This window comes from Pollicipes pollicipes, unplaced genomic scaffold (assembly GCF_011947565.3).
Source record: "Pollicipes pollicipes isolate AB1234 unplaced genomic scaffold, Ppol_2.1 Scaffold_4881;HRSCAF=5763_pilon_pilon_pilon, whole genome shotgun sequence".
Taxonomy (NCBI): Eukaryota; Metazoa; Arthropoda; class Thecostraca; order Pollicipedomorpha; family Pollicipedidae; genus Pollicipes; species Pollicipes pollicipes.
The window spans coordinates 30,545,084-30,560,763 of NW_023596576.1; the positions used below are offsets into that span (position 1 = coordinate 30,545,084).

At 68.0% G+C, this 15,680-nt stretch overlaps 1 pseudogene; it reads left to right on the plus strand.

Moving 5' to 3' along the window:
• Positions 1 to 15,680, plus strand: part of LOC119100238 (rho guanine nucleotide exchange factor 7-like) — a 37,183-nt pseudogene that overhangs the window by 18,454 nt on the left and 3,049 nt on the right.

Below are 15,680 nucleotides of genomic sequence, written 5' to 3' on the forward strand. Positions count from 1 at the left end.
TCCCGGCCAATGTTCGGCCGCCTGAAGCGTCGGTCACGTGCCGACCTCGTCTGTCGCCGCTGCGCCGCGCGTCTGGACGGCTGCTCTGCGCCGGAAGTCTCGGGGAGGGAAGAGGGCAGGGCTCGTGTGTCTCGCGCACACCCGGCCGCTTTGTGTGTGTGGGGGTGTGGGATGGTGGGTGTGGTGTTTGTGGGTGTGGGTGTGGGTGTGGGATGTGGATGTGGATGTGGGATGTGGGTTGTGGGTTGGCGTGTGCGTGTGAGTGTGCGTGTGCGTGTGCGTGTGAGTGTGCGTGTGAGTGTGCGTGCGCGTGTGTGTGGTGTGGGTGTGAGTGTGGTGTGTGTGTGTGTGCGTGTGCGTGTGCGCTATGTGAGTGTGGTGTGTGGTGTGTGTGTGTGTGTGTGTGTGTGTGTGTGTGTGTGGTGTGTGTGTGTGTGTGTGTGTGTGTGTGTGTGGTGTGTGCTGTGTGTGTGCGTGCGTGCGTGACGTGGCTGGTGGCGGGGGGGGAGAGGGGGGTGCTATAGCCAGCCGCTGAGTCTCGGCCGCTCGGGGCGGCGCCGATCCGTAACGAATGGCTCTTGCCCCACGTTATTGCGCCGGTCAAGGACGAGAGCGGTGACGTCCGTCAGGCCTCGCTGTGTTGTGGCTGATAGGGACAGCCAGGCCGGTCGCTTTCTCTACGGGTGTGGCGCTCATGGATCGATCATGCCGACTTTTTGTATAAGGAAGTCCGACCACCGGCACTGCCCTGGCACTAGTCCGAAGTTCATGGCCACCCAGGCACTACCCCAACACCGCCGTCGCTTTTTAGTTCTGGCTTCCTGCAGGAACGTAGCCAAAGGGAGGGTCAAGGGGTCTTGCCCCTTCACTCATTCCTACGGATTTGTGGATTCCCCTCCAGGATTTTGAAGACAGTCTGTAATTTGACCCCCCTGGGGAATTGTTGTCTACGTGCCTGGCTGTCTACCGCGGCGCCGAAGTGCTGCACTTCTGACGCCCACCACACACATTCTCCGGAGCGGCTGTCCTGGCCGCCAGCACCCGTCTCGCGTCATCTCGTGACCCTCCGCTCAGGCTGTCAGTTTCGTATTCGGACTATTTCCACCGGCGGGTGCGTACAGGCGGCTTGCACGTGCGCGAGTGTAGCCGGCATCTCGTGGACCCTCCGCCCAAGCTGTCAGTTTCGTGTTTGGGCTGTTTCCGCCGGCGGGTGCTTTACAGGCGGCTTGCAGTGCGTGAGTCGAGCCGGCCAGCGGCGCTGTCGAAGGTCGGACGGCCGTCTTTGTGTGCTCTTGGGACGTGTTTCCGAGGAGCCTCTGCGGCACGCCGCTGGCCCGTCGCTGCGGCGCGGACACATCTGCTGATGGGATCCGCGCCGGCCGGACAAACGGAGAGTCAGATGGGCGTTGGGCGTTAGCTGATTGGACTTGTCCGCGGTCCTCCGGTGCCGAAGCGACGAAGGCAGGCAACGGGCAGGTCGCAACCGGAGGGAAGGAGATAGAATAGCAGGGCGATGGGAGAATGGGCGCGATGGGAAAGAGAAAGGGACAATACGCCGACCGTTTGCCTTGGCCACCATGATCGGTGGTGAGCTGAGCCGAGCGTTGCTGAGACTCCGTTAGCATGATCGTTTACAACTGCACGATGATCACCGTCCATCTCGATACGCCATGAGTGAAACAGACAACAGACGTGCCATGCGTGGCGCCCGAGCCCGAAGCGACCAGGACGGATGTTGTGATGCGCGGCCGCCCGCTCCACTGACGCTCGGTGGCCGGCCCCGCAGGCATGCTGCAGGAGGTACGAGCGCCACCTGGAGGAGGGCCACCCGGACCGCGGCGACACGCAGCGCTCCATCCACGTCTACAACGACATCACGGTATGGCGGAGCTCGTCCTTGACCGCTGTGTGGACGGCGCGTCTCCCTCTGGACGGTGGAGCGCAGCCCCGAACAGGCCCGCGGGGGATCTGCTGGGTTGGCTGCCATGCGTCCACGTGGGACGACCGGGGGCGGGGGCGGTCGTCCCTAGCGGGCCACTGGGGTGCTCGGTGGGACGGGCTCGGGCCGACCGCCCGCTAACGCCCCGACCTTCCGCCCGCGCAGACGAGCTGTGCCGCGATCCGGCGCCAGAAGGAAACCGAGCTGGAGATACTGTCTGGCAACATTCGCCGCTGGGAGGGCGAGCAGATGGCCAGCCTGGGTACGTACCGCCGCTGGGAGGGCGAGCAGATGGCCAGCCTGGGTACGTACCGTCGCTGGGAGGGCGAGCAGATGGCCAGCCTGGGTACGTACCGCCGCTGGGAGGGCGGGCAGATGGCCAGCCTGGGTACGTACCGCGCTGGGAGGATGAACAGATGGCCAGCCTGGGTACGTACCGCCGCTGGGAGGGCAAGCAGATGGCCAGCCTGGGTACGCACCGCCGCTGGGAGGGCGGGCAGATGGCCAGCCTGGGTACGTGCCGCCGATGGGAGGGCGGGGCAGATGGCCAGCCTGGGTACGTACCGCCGCTGGGAGGGCGGGCAGATGGCCAGCCTGGGTACGTACCGCCGCTGGGAGGGCGGGCAGATGGCCAGCCTGGGTAAGTACCGCCGCTGGGAGGGCGGGCAGATGGCCAGCCTGGGTACGTACCGCCGCTGGGAGGGCGAGCAGATGGCCAGCCTGGGTACGTACCGCCGCTGTGGAGGGCGAGCAGATGGCCAGCCTGGGTACGTACCGCGCTCCTTGATTGCTCCGAAGAGGTGCCGACTGCTCACGGACAGTCTCTGTGTGCGCCTTTGCTGTTGACGCCGCCACCGGAGGAGGCGGAGAGAAAGGCGCCGAAGTTGACCGGGCGCGGGGTATGTATCACTGAAGGTGACCAGGCGCGAGATATGTACCACCCCGCCCGACCTGCACTGGCTGGGTGGGTAGTATGCTGTGTGCCCGCCTCTCTTGATGCCCAATTCTGACAGATGTGTTTAGTTACTCTGGCCATCGCTCCGCCGGCGAGTATCGAGTCCGTGGTCTTCTCTGCCCGTAAATACCTTGTTATCTTTCGATGCCGTTGAGAGTTGATGACACACAGTTGGACGTTAGTTTGTCACGCTTTAATGCGCTGCTAATCACCTTTGAGAGTTTCTGGGCGAGATTATAAGGCTTGACGCAGTTCAGATGGGAGAGGGACTTCTGGAATAGAGCTGGCGCAGACTGGGTGGAAGCCGCGGAGAGATGCGAGTTTCACAGCCCCCGCAGCCGGCCACTCCCAGCATCCCCGGCTGTAGCGCCTGCTCAGGGCTTTGAATCATGCACCGTTGGCTTGTAGTCTGCCCTGTGACGAATTCGTGTAAACTGGTGACCAGACGACAGGGTGCTGCAGGTTTCATCCGTGACTTACACCGAGCGCATTTTCGCCTGCGCTCAGGAGGAACCGTTGAACGGTTTCCTCCTGAAATGCTCGTAAATCTGAATCAAGTCACTTGGACGCCATCGGCATCACAGATAAAGTTTTCGAATCACGTCTGTCACGACAGCAGCGCGGTCCCCGTGCCGTCATTATTCTAAGGAGTGGTGTATGCAATAGCGTGGCGCTCGATGCCACCAAGCGAGGCCTCGGTGGTGGTGTGTTAGCATTGCTATGGTGTCGCGGGGTGGAACGGCGCGCGAATTTAAGTCTTCCCAAACGCAGATGTGAGTTCCAAGCTATCGGGTAAAAGTGAATATTTTAACATTGTCAATTCCGTCTCTTCATTCGTTTGCTCTCCGGTGTACTTGGGACCTACCCGGATATGGCGGACAAGTATTTGCTGCATATATCCGATCCGATACGGATACGATCCGGCAGTACTGCGATCCGTCTCCGGTGCGGTCGGACCTCAGATCTGGTCCGTCTCCGGTGCCGTCGGACCTCAGATCTGGTCCGTCTCCGGTGCGGTCGGGCCTCAGATCTGGTCCGTCTCCGGTGCCGTCGGGCCTCAGATCTGGTCCGTCTCCGGTGCGGTCGGGCCTCAGATCTGGTCCGTCTCCGGTGCGGTCGGGCCTCAGATCTGGTCCGTCTCCGGTGCGGTCGGACCTCAGATCTGGTCCGTCTCCGGTGCGGTCGGGCCTCAGATCTGGTCCGTCTCCGGTGCCGTCGGGCCTCAGATCTGGTCCGTCTCCGGTGCCGTCGGGCCTCAGATCTGGTCCGTCTCCGGTGCGGTCGGGCCTCAGATCTGGTCCGTCTCCGGTGCGGTCGGACCTCAGATCTGGTCCGTCTCCGGTGCGGTCGGACCTTTCGTCTCCGGTGCGGTCGGACGCTAGGTCTGGTCCGTCTGGTGCGGTCGGACCTTAGGTCTGGTCCATCTCCGGTGCGGTGGGACGTTACGTCTGGTCCATCTCGGGTGCAGTCGGACGTTAGGTCTGGTCGTCTTCCACGCCGCCGCCGTCTCGACCGGGCCGTCGCTCTCCGATGGCCGTCGGGACGGTCCGGCCGAAGCGGGCGCCGCTCATCTCATTGGGCGTGACGGCGGCGTCGACCTGTGACCTTCCCGGCGCCGACGCTCCGCTTATGACGGTCTGAAGCAGTGCCGACGGACAGTGGCCGGGCCGGGCCCGACGGGCCCGCCGCCAAGGTCACCGCTGCTAACCGGACCGGCACTCCAGCGCCGCGCCGCCCGCCGCCGCCGAGCCGGCCCCTCGCCACGTCCCGCTCTGGGGCGGCGCTCCTCTCTGACCTCTGGCGCGACGCCATCCGCTCTTCCCTCTGCACGTGCCTCCTCGGGCTCTGTCCTTTTCGTCATGTCGGGGTTCACGCTGGCATGTTGTTGGCCTCGAGTCTCCCGGCTGAACGTTGGTTATGGAATCGGACATCGAGCACGGCACTGTTGTTTGGGTAAACCTTAAACTCCAGGCTGGCTCTGACGCGGTCTTTGACGTTGTTGCCAATCTGTCTTCGGGTTCGGCGCTACCTTTCAGCATGGCTGTCAGGTGACTCACTTACCGCCCTTTGCGACTGTTTTTGTGTCTCAGTTTGGCTGCGCCATTCTGACCATATCTGGCTTGTGCCTCTGACTGAGTCAGGCTATTGACCCATTCTTGTTTGCGTGCCTTGGCTAGTGTCCCCACCATCCCACCCCCACCCCCAACGCCCATCCCCACCCCACCCCCAACGCCCCATCCCCACCCCCACCCCCAACGCCCATCCCCACCCCCCACCCCCAACGCCCATCCCCACCCCCACAGTCTTTGGTTACCGTTGTTCTTGTGTACACTCCATTCCCCCATGTTTACCGGGCATATTTTCTCCGCCGTCGTTTGGCCGTCAATCAGAGCCTCCTCCTGTCGACGTCTCCCTGTCACGACGGCCACAACTCATCGCTTTGGGCCGTCGCCTGCGGTCGGCAGCCGGTATCCGGGCGGGTGGCGAGAGCTCTGCCATGGCATATATCCTCGCTTTGAGCGGCCGCCTGCGGTCGGCTGCCGGTGTGCTGGCGGGTGGCGAGAGCTCTGCCATGGCATATATCCTCGCTTTGAGCCGTCGCCTGCGGTCGGCTGCCGGTGTGCTGGTGGTTGGCGAGAGCTCCGCCATGGCATATATCCTCGCTTTGAGCCGTCGCCTGCGGTCGGCTGCCGGTGTGCTGGTGGGTGGCGAGAGCTCTGCCATGGCATATATCCTCGCTTTGAGCCGTCGCCTGCGGCCGGCTGCCGGTGTGCTGGCGGGTGGCGAGAGCTCTGCCATGGCATATATCCTCGCTTTGAGCCGTCGCCTGCGGTCGGCTGCCGGTGTGCTGGCGGGTGGCGAGAGCTCTGCCATGGCATATATCCTCGCTTTGAGCCGTCGCCTGCGGTCGGCTGCCGGTGTGCTGGCGGGTGGCGAGAGCTCTGCCATGGCATATATCCTCGCTTTGAGCCGTCGCCTGCGGTCGGCTGCCGGTGCGCTGGTGGGTGGCGAGAGCTCTGCCATGGCATTCACCCCGTCGCCATGCCGCCAACCCTCGGCCTCGACCGCGACCTCGACCTCCGCTTCGACCTCTGCCTCGACCCCGGCATAGACTCGACACCCTAGAGCCTGCCGTGGCCGACTTTCGCGAACCGGAGCTGCTTGGGCGGTCGCCTGTCGCGCCGAGGCTGGGGGCCGGGCGGACACACGTGGCGCCGCCCCGGACGGACTCATTAGCGCGCACGCCGGCACGGCACGGCGAATCAGCGGACAGGCTCGCCTTCTGCCGATTGGTCGGCTGATGGATGACGCCCTGCCTAGCGGCGGCAGCCGGCCGTCACGCCGCCGGCCGGGTCACGCCGCGCCAGCGGCCGGGCGTGGCCGGAGGCGGACGGACCTAATGACCGCGGCGGCTCTGGCCGCCTCCGCCGCGGCCCGTCGCTCGAGACAGGCCGGCGTCGGTCTGGTGCCGTTTCGGCGCGGCGTCGCCCAGGGGCGCAGCCAGGGCGAGCTGCGGATGGGAACGGCCCTCAGGCAGACGCCGTAGCGTAGGACCAGACCGGGGTGTGAATGCGACCTGTCTTACTGGCGACAATTATGCTCTGCGCGTTGTCGTGTGTCAGCGCCAGTTCACCACCCAGGCCGTTGCGGTGCCCGGGCGGACACCACACAAACGCGCTCTGAGCGCTGCGTCTGTGGGCGGCGGCCGCCGCGGCCGCGGCTCGTCGCTCCGCCGACGTGCTGCGGCCGCGGCGGAACGGCGCGCTGGCAGCACGGCGCGGCCGGTGCCGCACCACTGGACGCGGCGCGCGCCAGACCTGCGACAGCGCCGCGTCGACGGCGGCAGCCCGGGAAACGGGAGTGTGTCGCGGCCTTGGGTCGAGTTGGAGCGGTGCCGGCGGCGCGGCGCGATACAGACTGTCGTCGCCCAGCGACACGGCTCGGCCAGTGGTCCTGGCTCATTGCACATGCACCACCGGGAGCAGCCCCTCTTCAGCCTCTGATCACTTGGCGTAGGTGGTGTTTACGAGATGGCTTGTGCATGTTAGCTGACGGGGAACGAAGGATGCCATAGGGTTGATGTGAATAATGCAGGTTCGTGCCAGCTGAGTGCAACCGATGACCACTGGAGGTGGCCCCCTGTGACGTATTTGTATCATCCAGAGTGGGACCCGCACTGAGCGTGTGCAGGCACCGACCCTCGTACCTCTCAGCTGGCGTGTGCGCCACGCGCATCTTCAGCGGGGCGGCACCATTCTGGCTCCGCCGACATGTCTCACAATTCATATTGTGGAGTGTTGCCGGCCGGGCTCCGCTTACGCAATCGCGGCTGGTCACGGCCGTGACGTTTCCAGTCCTGTTCAGAAATAGCCGTTTCATCGGCTTTGTGAGCGCTTCTGAGTGACGCTCTCATCTGAGCGGATGCGACAGCTGCGACAATAGAACAGATTTGTTTCGGCCTTGTCTGACTGTGACACGGGCCCGACAACAAGCCTCCTGGCCAACTCATCGTTGGGTTGGACTGGTCGCGATAACTCCATCAACATCAGCAACACATCGAACATATTACCCGTGCTTGCGTCACTTTTCGCCTTTTGTAGGCAAAGTTTCCTGCCGTCAGCTGTAGGCCACTGTAAAGTACGGCCGCTCTTGTATTCTGCGAGTCTCGTCGGAACAGTGGTTTATGGGCCCACGTGTCGGGCAGAGGGGACCCCAAGGCCTCGCAATGCTGTCGTCAACGGTCTGCCGGCAGGCCCGGCCGCTAACGCTCGCGTGATTCGTGCACACCAGGGGGCTTCAGCGCTTCTTGTGCCATTAGCATTGTCCGGATGGGTCATAATGACGTGTCAAGACCTGACGCCAAGTCGTGAACCATCTGTAATTTAGCAGCCGCTGCCGCAGACACGTGCGTACGACTGGACGACGCTCGAGAGAAAGACCCTTGCACACGTTTCTGCACCGTGCCCGCAGGCGAGATCGTGCACATGGGCTCGGTGGCGGTGGGCAAGGACCACAGCGACCGCTACTTCGTGCTGTTCCGGACTACGCTGGTGATGCTGAGCGTGTCGTCCCGCATGTCGGCCTTCATATACGAGGTCAGTCGGTCAGTCGATGCCCTCATCCGCGGCCAGCGCGCCTGTTTGCCCTCGTACGTGAAGGGAGCCCCTTATCTGCAGATACCCGGGCTTCTAGCCTGACGTTTACTGTCCCCAGTCTTTGATGGGTCATATGTTCGCCTATGTTTTGTGGTTCGGACCACCAGGCCACGCCGTGTCACTGTTGAGCACAGGTCTGGGCGGCGCCGCACTGTGAGGGCGAGCCACGTTGCCCCTGTTCTCCAACGCCCCCTCGCCCTTGACATCGCATGCTGGTGCCGGGTAGAAGGATCCCGAGCCGTCTCCTTCCAGCATCGCCGCGCCTTGCCGCTGTGAGTCAGACCACTCGGTGTCGCCCGTGGTCAGAGGCCGCTGTGAGTCAGACCACTCGGTGTCGCCCGTGGTCATAGACTGGGTGAGTCAGACCACTCGGTGTCGCCCGTGGTGAGAAGCCGGGTGAGTCAGACCACTCGGTGTGGTCAGAGGCCGGGTGAGTCAGACCACTCTGTGTCGTCCGTGGTCAGACGCCGGTCTGTGTGCGGCCGGCGTTCATGGCTGATTGGAGAACCATCTGGCCTTTGTGCGCTGGCCTCGGCACTGGACGAGGCTGGGTATAATGAGCTGGCCCTGGTCGCCCTCGCTGACAATAGCCATCTCGGAGGCTGGCCGACGCCCAAAGGCAGACGACCAGCCAGAGCCGACATCCCTGCTGATGAACGATGCTCCTGAAGGGGTGTAGGCAGGGAAAGGGGGTAGGAGCTGAGCCCAGCTGTCTATGCGACAGGGGAAGCTGCCGCTGTCTGGCATCAACGTCACCAAGCTGGACGACTCGTCAGAGCATAAGAATGCCTTCGAAATTGCCGGTAAGCTCTTTGCGGCCATGTTTTCAGCTATCTAGCCGGTAGCGTACGGTCTTGATCGGCATTGATGTTTCGTGCGTGATGTTTCGTACGAGCACATCTGCCCGTTGCAATGAACCAAATTGCGACGTCAGAAATAGTTTTACTACTCAGAGGCATAACTCATTAAATATAGCCATACAAGATGAAACTCGCCCGTGCAGTTTCCGTACGTTTGAAGTGGCGCTCGCGAGCACACGACCGGGCCGCGTGCTGCGCGGTCCGCGCACGGCCGCCTCACCGCCGCGCCGCCGGCTGCGTCTCCAGGGCCGATGATCGAGCGTATCGTGGCCGAGTGCCAGACGCGCGACGAGCAGCAGACCTGGGTGACGGAGCTCAACGGCCAGATCCAGGCGGCGCGCCAGTCGGCCTTCCTGCCGAGCCAACCACAGCCGATTCCGCACACGAGCGTAAGTTACCTGCGCCACACGCCCGGCTCGCGGCGCTACGAGGCCGGCGTGCGCGCGTTCGTGGTGCCGCCGGCCGGCCGTCTGCCGCTGCACCAGCCCGTGCTGGACCTGGTGGCGGTGCCGTACACCCAGCTGACGGCACACATCGCCGACCTGCTGCGGCGGCGCGTGCTGACGGCGACCCGCCTGAAGCGGCTGCTGTACGCGGCCAGCGGCTCCTCGGAGGCGGAGGAGGCGCCGCGCCGCCGGCCGGCCGTCACCTGCCGCCGCCTGTCGGGCGTCCGCCTGCGTCGCAAGGTGTACCGCAAGCGGCGCAGCCGGCGCAGCTCCGGCTCGTCCGCCTCCAGCGAGCTGCTCTCGCCGGAGCAGCGGCGCCACCAGTTCCACCAGCTGCAGCGCTGGGTGCTGGCCGGCGAGAAGTCGTTCGAGCGGGAGCAGGAACGCAGTGCGCCGGCGCGCGGCGCCACCTACCGGCTGTCATCGGAGGGCGAGCGCGCACCCGGCGCCGACCACAGTAGCAACCCGTACGGCTGGATCCGCTACTTCGACGGCAGTCAGCATGCGGTGACGGACGCCAGCGGCAGCAGCGGCGGTGAGGCGGGGCGGCGGCGGCGGTGCCGGCGGCGCCTGGCTCTCGCTGGACCAGCTGTCGGCGCTGGGCGACCGGCCACCGCCAGGGCACCTGCGCCGTCTCCACTGGGGGCCGTACGTCAGCTGGGACGCGCTGGAGCGCACGCGCTCGCTGTGCGAGCTGCCGGGCCGCGCCGCGCCGCTGCACGCCGCGCTCTGGGCAGAGTCGCAGAGCCTGCCGTGCGTGGCCGGCCGCGCCGGCGCCGCCTCGCTCTGTCTGCCGGCTCAGGCCATGCCGCTGCCCGACGAGATCTGGCTCGGCATTCCGTGCAGCGACTCGCGGGAGCAGTCGTCCGTCGAGGGGCTGCGCCACTTCTTCCCGGGAGACACCGGCGGCGAGGGCAGCGCGTCGTCAGTGTCATCACGGGGGGCTGGCGGTGGCGGCGCGGGCCGGTTGAGGGCGCGACCGCCGCGACCGCGACCCCCCGCGGGCCGGCGGCCCGCCCGGGGCCGGGTCGCCCAGGCTGTGAGGTCCCGCAGGCGGCCAGGGAGTTCGACCTACCTGGGAATCGCTGCACGAGAGGCTCGCAGGGTGGACCGGGCCCCCCGGCTAAGGTGCACCGTCATTCGGCGATGGGGAGCCAGCGTTCTGCTCTGTGGAGCCGACACTCCTCTGTGGGAAGTCAGGGGTCTAACACGGGGAGCCCTCAGTCCACCGTGGAGAGCCGGCACTCATCCACGGAAATGCGACAGTCGTCTATGGAGAGCCAGCTGTCCGCCGATGAGAACGGGCACCCCACCGCCATGGGTGAGCTCGCCTCCGTGAAGAGAAAACAGTTTTCGGCGAGGAGCCAGCAGTCGACCGGCACTAGCGAGGTCTCGGCGCCCGCCAGCCGTCAGTCCGGAGCCAGCGTGACCCGCTCTGCCGCCGACGGTGAGATGTCCACAGTGTCCGGTCCAAAGTCCCACCTGAAGAACCCGACGCCCGCCAGCGGTAGCCGGACACCAGTCAGCACGAGCCAGAAGTCCGTAAACGCCAGTCGTGGTGCAATAAGCGGCGGCCGTTCGGCCACCAGACAGGCTCACGAGGCCTGCGCCAGGATCCAGGAACCGGCCGTGAACGTCACCGAATCCCCCTCACGTGCGTCTCCGCTCGGCCGCGGCCAACGTTCCGCCTCGCCGGCCGCCCAGGTCGCAAACTACTACGTGCACGCGGTGACGTTGGTGAACCAGCCGGCGGCCGAGTGGCCGGCCGCACAGCCGCCGCCGCCGCGTCCCGCCGCCAAGTGCACCTGCGACGTGCAAAGCTTCAACTCGGCCGACTCGGGTCTTGCGGACGTGTCGCACCACAGCGCCTCGTGCCCGCTGCGCTGGGCGTCCACGCCGCGCCTGCGCCGCTCGTCGCGCCTCTCCTACCCGCGCCTGGCGCTGCTCAACGCGCTCTGGGGCGGCTCACAGCAGAGCCTGGCCGCTGCGCCGCCGGCGCCGCTCCAGGCCGGTGCGCTGCAGTCGAAGGGCGCGCGCGCCGGCGGCGAGGCGCCGCCGCCGTCACGCACGGGCTCCACGCGTTCGCTGCCGAACCCGCGCCGGGACGCGCCGCCCGAGGAGGGCGAGGCGGGCGGCGCGGGCGGCGCGTGGCCGCCGGGTGGGGCCCGGCCGGCCGGCCGCGCCCGCTCGGCGTCCGGCGGCGACAGCTTCCGTTCGCACATGGTGGCCCACTGGTGGATGAAGACGTCCGTGTGCCCGTTCGAGCTGCGGCGCGGCGAGGCGGCGGCCTGCAGGCAGTACGTGTCGCTGCGGCGCTACCGGCCCAAGTTCACCGCCCACTCGGGGCCGCACCACACGTGCGGCGCGTCCAAGGAGTCGAAAGCGTCGCAGACCAGCTTGCCGTCTCGGAGCAGCAGCAACTACAGCACCCGCGCCTTCCACAGCTCGGAGCCGGCGGCGGCCGAGGACGACCAGTGGGTGACGCTGGCCGAGGTGGAACTGGACCACCAGGCTGGCGAGAACGCCGCTTCACTGCTGCGGCACGGCCGGCAGCCGGCCGCTGCCACCGCCACCGCATCCTGCCGCGTGTTTTCGCGGCCGGCGGTGGCACCGCTCGCCCGCAGCCACGTTGAGATTGGCCGGCTGGGCGGCCGGCGCCGCTCCGGTCGCGTTCGCCTCTCGTCGCCGCAGCTGGTGGCGCTGTCGGCGTTGGGCCGGGCGCCGCCGGCCGTTCGGCGCGGCCGCCCGCTCCTCTTCTGCTACGACGCCGCCAGCGTGCTCGACTCGTGCGCGGCCGTGGTGATGTCGCGCCGGCCTGACAGCGCGGCGTCCAGCTCGGCGTCCAGCGCCGGCGGCCGCAGCTCCGCCAGCTCCGGCGGTCAGTCGCCCGCCGGCGCGGCGCCGGCGCCGGCGCCGGCGCCGGCGGCGCGCGTCTTCTGCTACGACGCGGCGACGGTGCTGGCCACATCGGCGCCGGTGGGGCTCCGCCCGGCACGCGTCAGAGAGGAGGCGGCTGTGGAAACGTCAGAGACGGCGGAGGTTGACGGCGGGGGCTCAGCGGGGAGGGAGGAGGACGCCGACTGCCCGGCGAGCTGGTCTGGTGACTGTGACCTGACGGCGAATTCTGAACGGGGTGGTGCCGCCAGTCCCGCATGGTCGTCCGTGGAGGGTCCGGTGTACCGCTCCACCGCCGAACTTACCTGCTCCGTCGTGCCGTCCCGCGCCGCGGCCGGCCGACTGCGCTCTTCGTCCCCGCCGGCCACCAACGCCCGCGCCTCCGACTCCGAGCGGGATGAGCGGGAGCCAACGAGCACCTCGGACTCGGCGACGTACCCATCGCCGTCCGTTCGGCGCGGTCCGTCCGCGGCCGGCCGGGAGCCGCCGCCGCCGTCACCGCCGCCTTCGCGGTCGGACGCGCCGCCGCCCGGCCGGCCGCCCTGTTCGCGGCCGCGCACGCTGGAAGCGTCGCCGACCGGCCTCCGGACCGGCGAGCGGCCAGCAAGCGCCAGCTTGCTCAGCCAGCCGAGCACCGACGACATCGAGGCCGTCTACTACCGGCCGGACTCGGCGACGGCCGACGCGTGGAGGCCGTGGCGGCCGTGGTCGGCTGTTAGTCTCGAGTGTCCACACTGCAGCGGCGCCGAGCGTGACGGCGTGCCCGCGCACCGGCTGTGGGGCCCGCGCGCCGGCTTCAGCGGCGAGGACGACACGGACCTGTGCGCCACCTTTGAAGCCGGGCAGGCGGGATGGCCCGGAGAGTCCCCTCATGGACGACTCGACCAAGAGTTTCCGCCGTCAGCTCGCGGATCCGGTCGAGAGTGTGGGGAGCGGGGGATTACGCATTCGGCGGATAGGAGCGGGCGGGAGTGGGAGGGGCCGGTGTTTCCACACTTGGATGTTAAGAGCGGGCAGGAGTGGGGTAAGCAGGAGTTTCCACACCCGGCCGGTAGAAGTGAAGAGAAGTGGGAGGAGCCGGGCTTTCCCCACTCGGCCAGTATAAGCGAACAGGAGTGGGAGGAACAGGAATTTCCGCACTCGACCAGCAGGAATGAGGAGAGCCGCTGGGAGGAGCAGGAGTGTGAGTGCCTACTCAGCGAGTGGGGCTCTCCTCACTTCCTCGATGACCGTGGGGAGAGGCTGCAGTGGCGGGAGCCTGCGCCGACCGCCCACAACAGCGGGGATGGCGGGAAGTGGCGAGATTTCTCCGTCGAGGTCCAAGAGCAGCGGAGGATGTCTCCCTTTATCGTCCCCCCGAACGAGCGAGACCGGCAGCACTCGCCCCCCGAGGACTGGTCTCCACGAGACTGGGAAGAGCCGAAGAGCTCTTCGCGATGTCGGGGCGAGAGGGGACTTGCAGAGGGAGGGTCTCTTGAACAAGACCAGTCAACGGAAGAAAAAGACCAGGTGCAACCGTCCCCAAATGAGAGGCGACGGCGGTGTCTCACGGCCGACGAGGATGACCGGGAACGGGGATCAGATAGTGAGGCGACCCGACACGGGTCAACAAGGGGAGACAGTGATGCCGACGTCGGAAGTGGCGCGCCCGCGCCCAGTTCGCCGGCGGAGGCGTCGTGCGGCGCGTGTGAGCCGGCGGAGAGCGACGCTGCGCCCGGCTCGGACCTCATTGCTGACTCGGGTGACAAGCCGCGAGCTCGGCGCAGTCCGGGGCGGCCCGTCTCGGCCGGGTTCGAGGGTACGCAGGGCGCGGCGGCAGCTGACGGCGGCTGGCCGGCGCCGGCGCGCTCGCCCGGCGCTGCCGGCGGCGCCATCCCGTTCATGGACGAGAGCGACGGGGACGAGCCGCCGACGCCGCCGACGCGGCCCACGCTGGCCATCGACCCGAGCCTGTACCGGCGCGCGCCGCCACGGCCCCAGCGCTTCGCTGAGGAGCGGATGGTGGGCGCGGCGCCGCTGCTGCACCCGGCCGACCTGCTGCACGACCGGCTCATCCCGTCCACCATCGCCGAGGACAGCGAGTCGAGTCAGAGCGAGCCGGAGACGGGGGAGCGGCCGGCGCCGCCGCCACCGCGGCTCGGCCGCCGACCGCCCACCGACCCGGCCGTCCACCGGCCCGTGGTGCGGAAGCTGAGCGCTGAGGTGGCCGACGACATCCCCGCCTCCATCGGCGAGGAGGAGTCGGAGCTGGAGCCAGAGCCGGAGCCGGAGCCGGAGCCGGAGCCGGAGCCGGAGCCGGAGCCGGAGCCGGAGCCGGAGCCGGAGCCGGAGCCGGAGCCGGAGCCGGAGCCGGAGCCGGAGCTGGAGCCGGGGCTGGAGCCGGTGCGGGGGCCAGGGCCGGAGCTGGAGCCGGAACCAGAGCCGCAGCCGGAGCCAGAGTCGAAGCTGGAGCCGGAGCCGGAGCCGGGGCCGGCGGTGGCGGCGGCGACGCGCCGCTACCGCCTCGGCGAGCTGCCGCGGCTGCCGCTAGTGTGCGGCTCCACCGAGACATCGTCCGAATCGGTGGCGAGCTTCGACGAGCGTGGCGGCGGCGGCTTACGCGCATTGACCCTGATGGGCCGCTGCTCGCTGGCCGAGCGTGACAGCGGCAGCAGCGGCGGCAGCGACAGCGGCGAGGAAGACACGCTGGTGGAGGAGGCGGCGGCCGAGGTGGCCGCCGGCCGCCGTCTCGAGATGTACACCCGCCGGCTGCGCGACGTGCTGGAGCGTACCGGCCTGCGCAGCCCGCCGCCCCAGCGACACCGGCCGGCGCGCCGCCGCGGCGCGGCCCGGCCCACCGGCGCCGGCGACAGCACCAGCGGCGATGAGGTGCGCACGAGTGCCGGCGGCTACTGCGGCTGGAAGTACCAGGTGGCGGTGGCGCCGCATCCCCGCGGCACGCCGCCGTCGGCGGCCTCCTCCAGCCCGGACGACTGCGCCGTGCCGATCGTGGGCGCCGCCTTCCAGCGCCGGCCGCCGGCGCTCTCCAGCGACAGCCGCTCAAGCACGGCCGAGTCAGCCGGCTCGGTCGGCCGGCCGTCTCCACTGGCCGCCGACAGCCACTCGGGCACTAACGGCTCGGGCGCCTCGGATGCCCGGCCACCGCGTCTGGAGCTCTGGCGAGCGGCCTCCTCCGGCAGCGAGGGCGCGGCGGCGGCGGCAGCGACGGCGGCGGCGGCGGCGGCGGTGCGGCCGCGCGTGCGCCCGGTGCCCCCTCCTGGCTCCAGCTCGGACTCCGAGCCGGCGGCCGGCCGGCGGCCCAGCCCGCCGCCCAAGCCGGCGCACCTGCGCCGCCGCGCCCGGCCCCGCCACCACTGACACAGAGGCAAGCCCGCACGCATGCGCGCGTGTCGACGCTGTGAGCTCGCTCCCCGTAACGCCGCCGCCGCC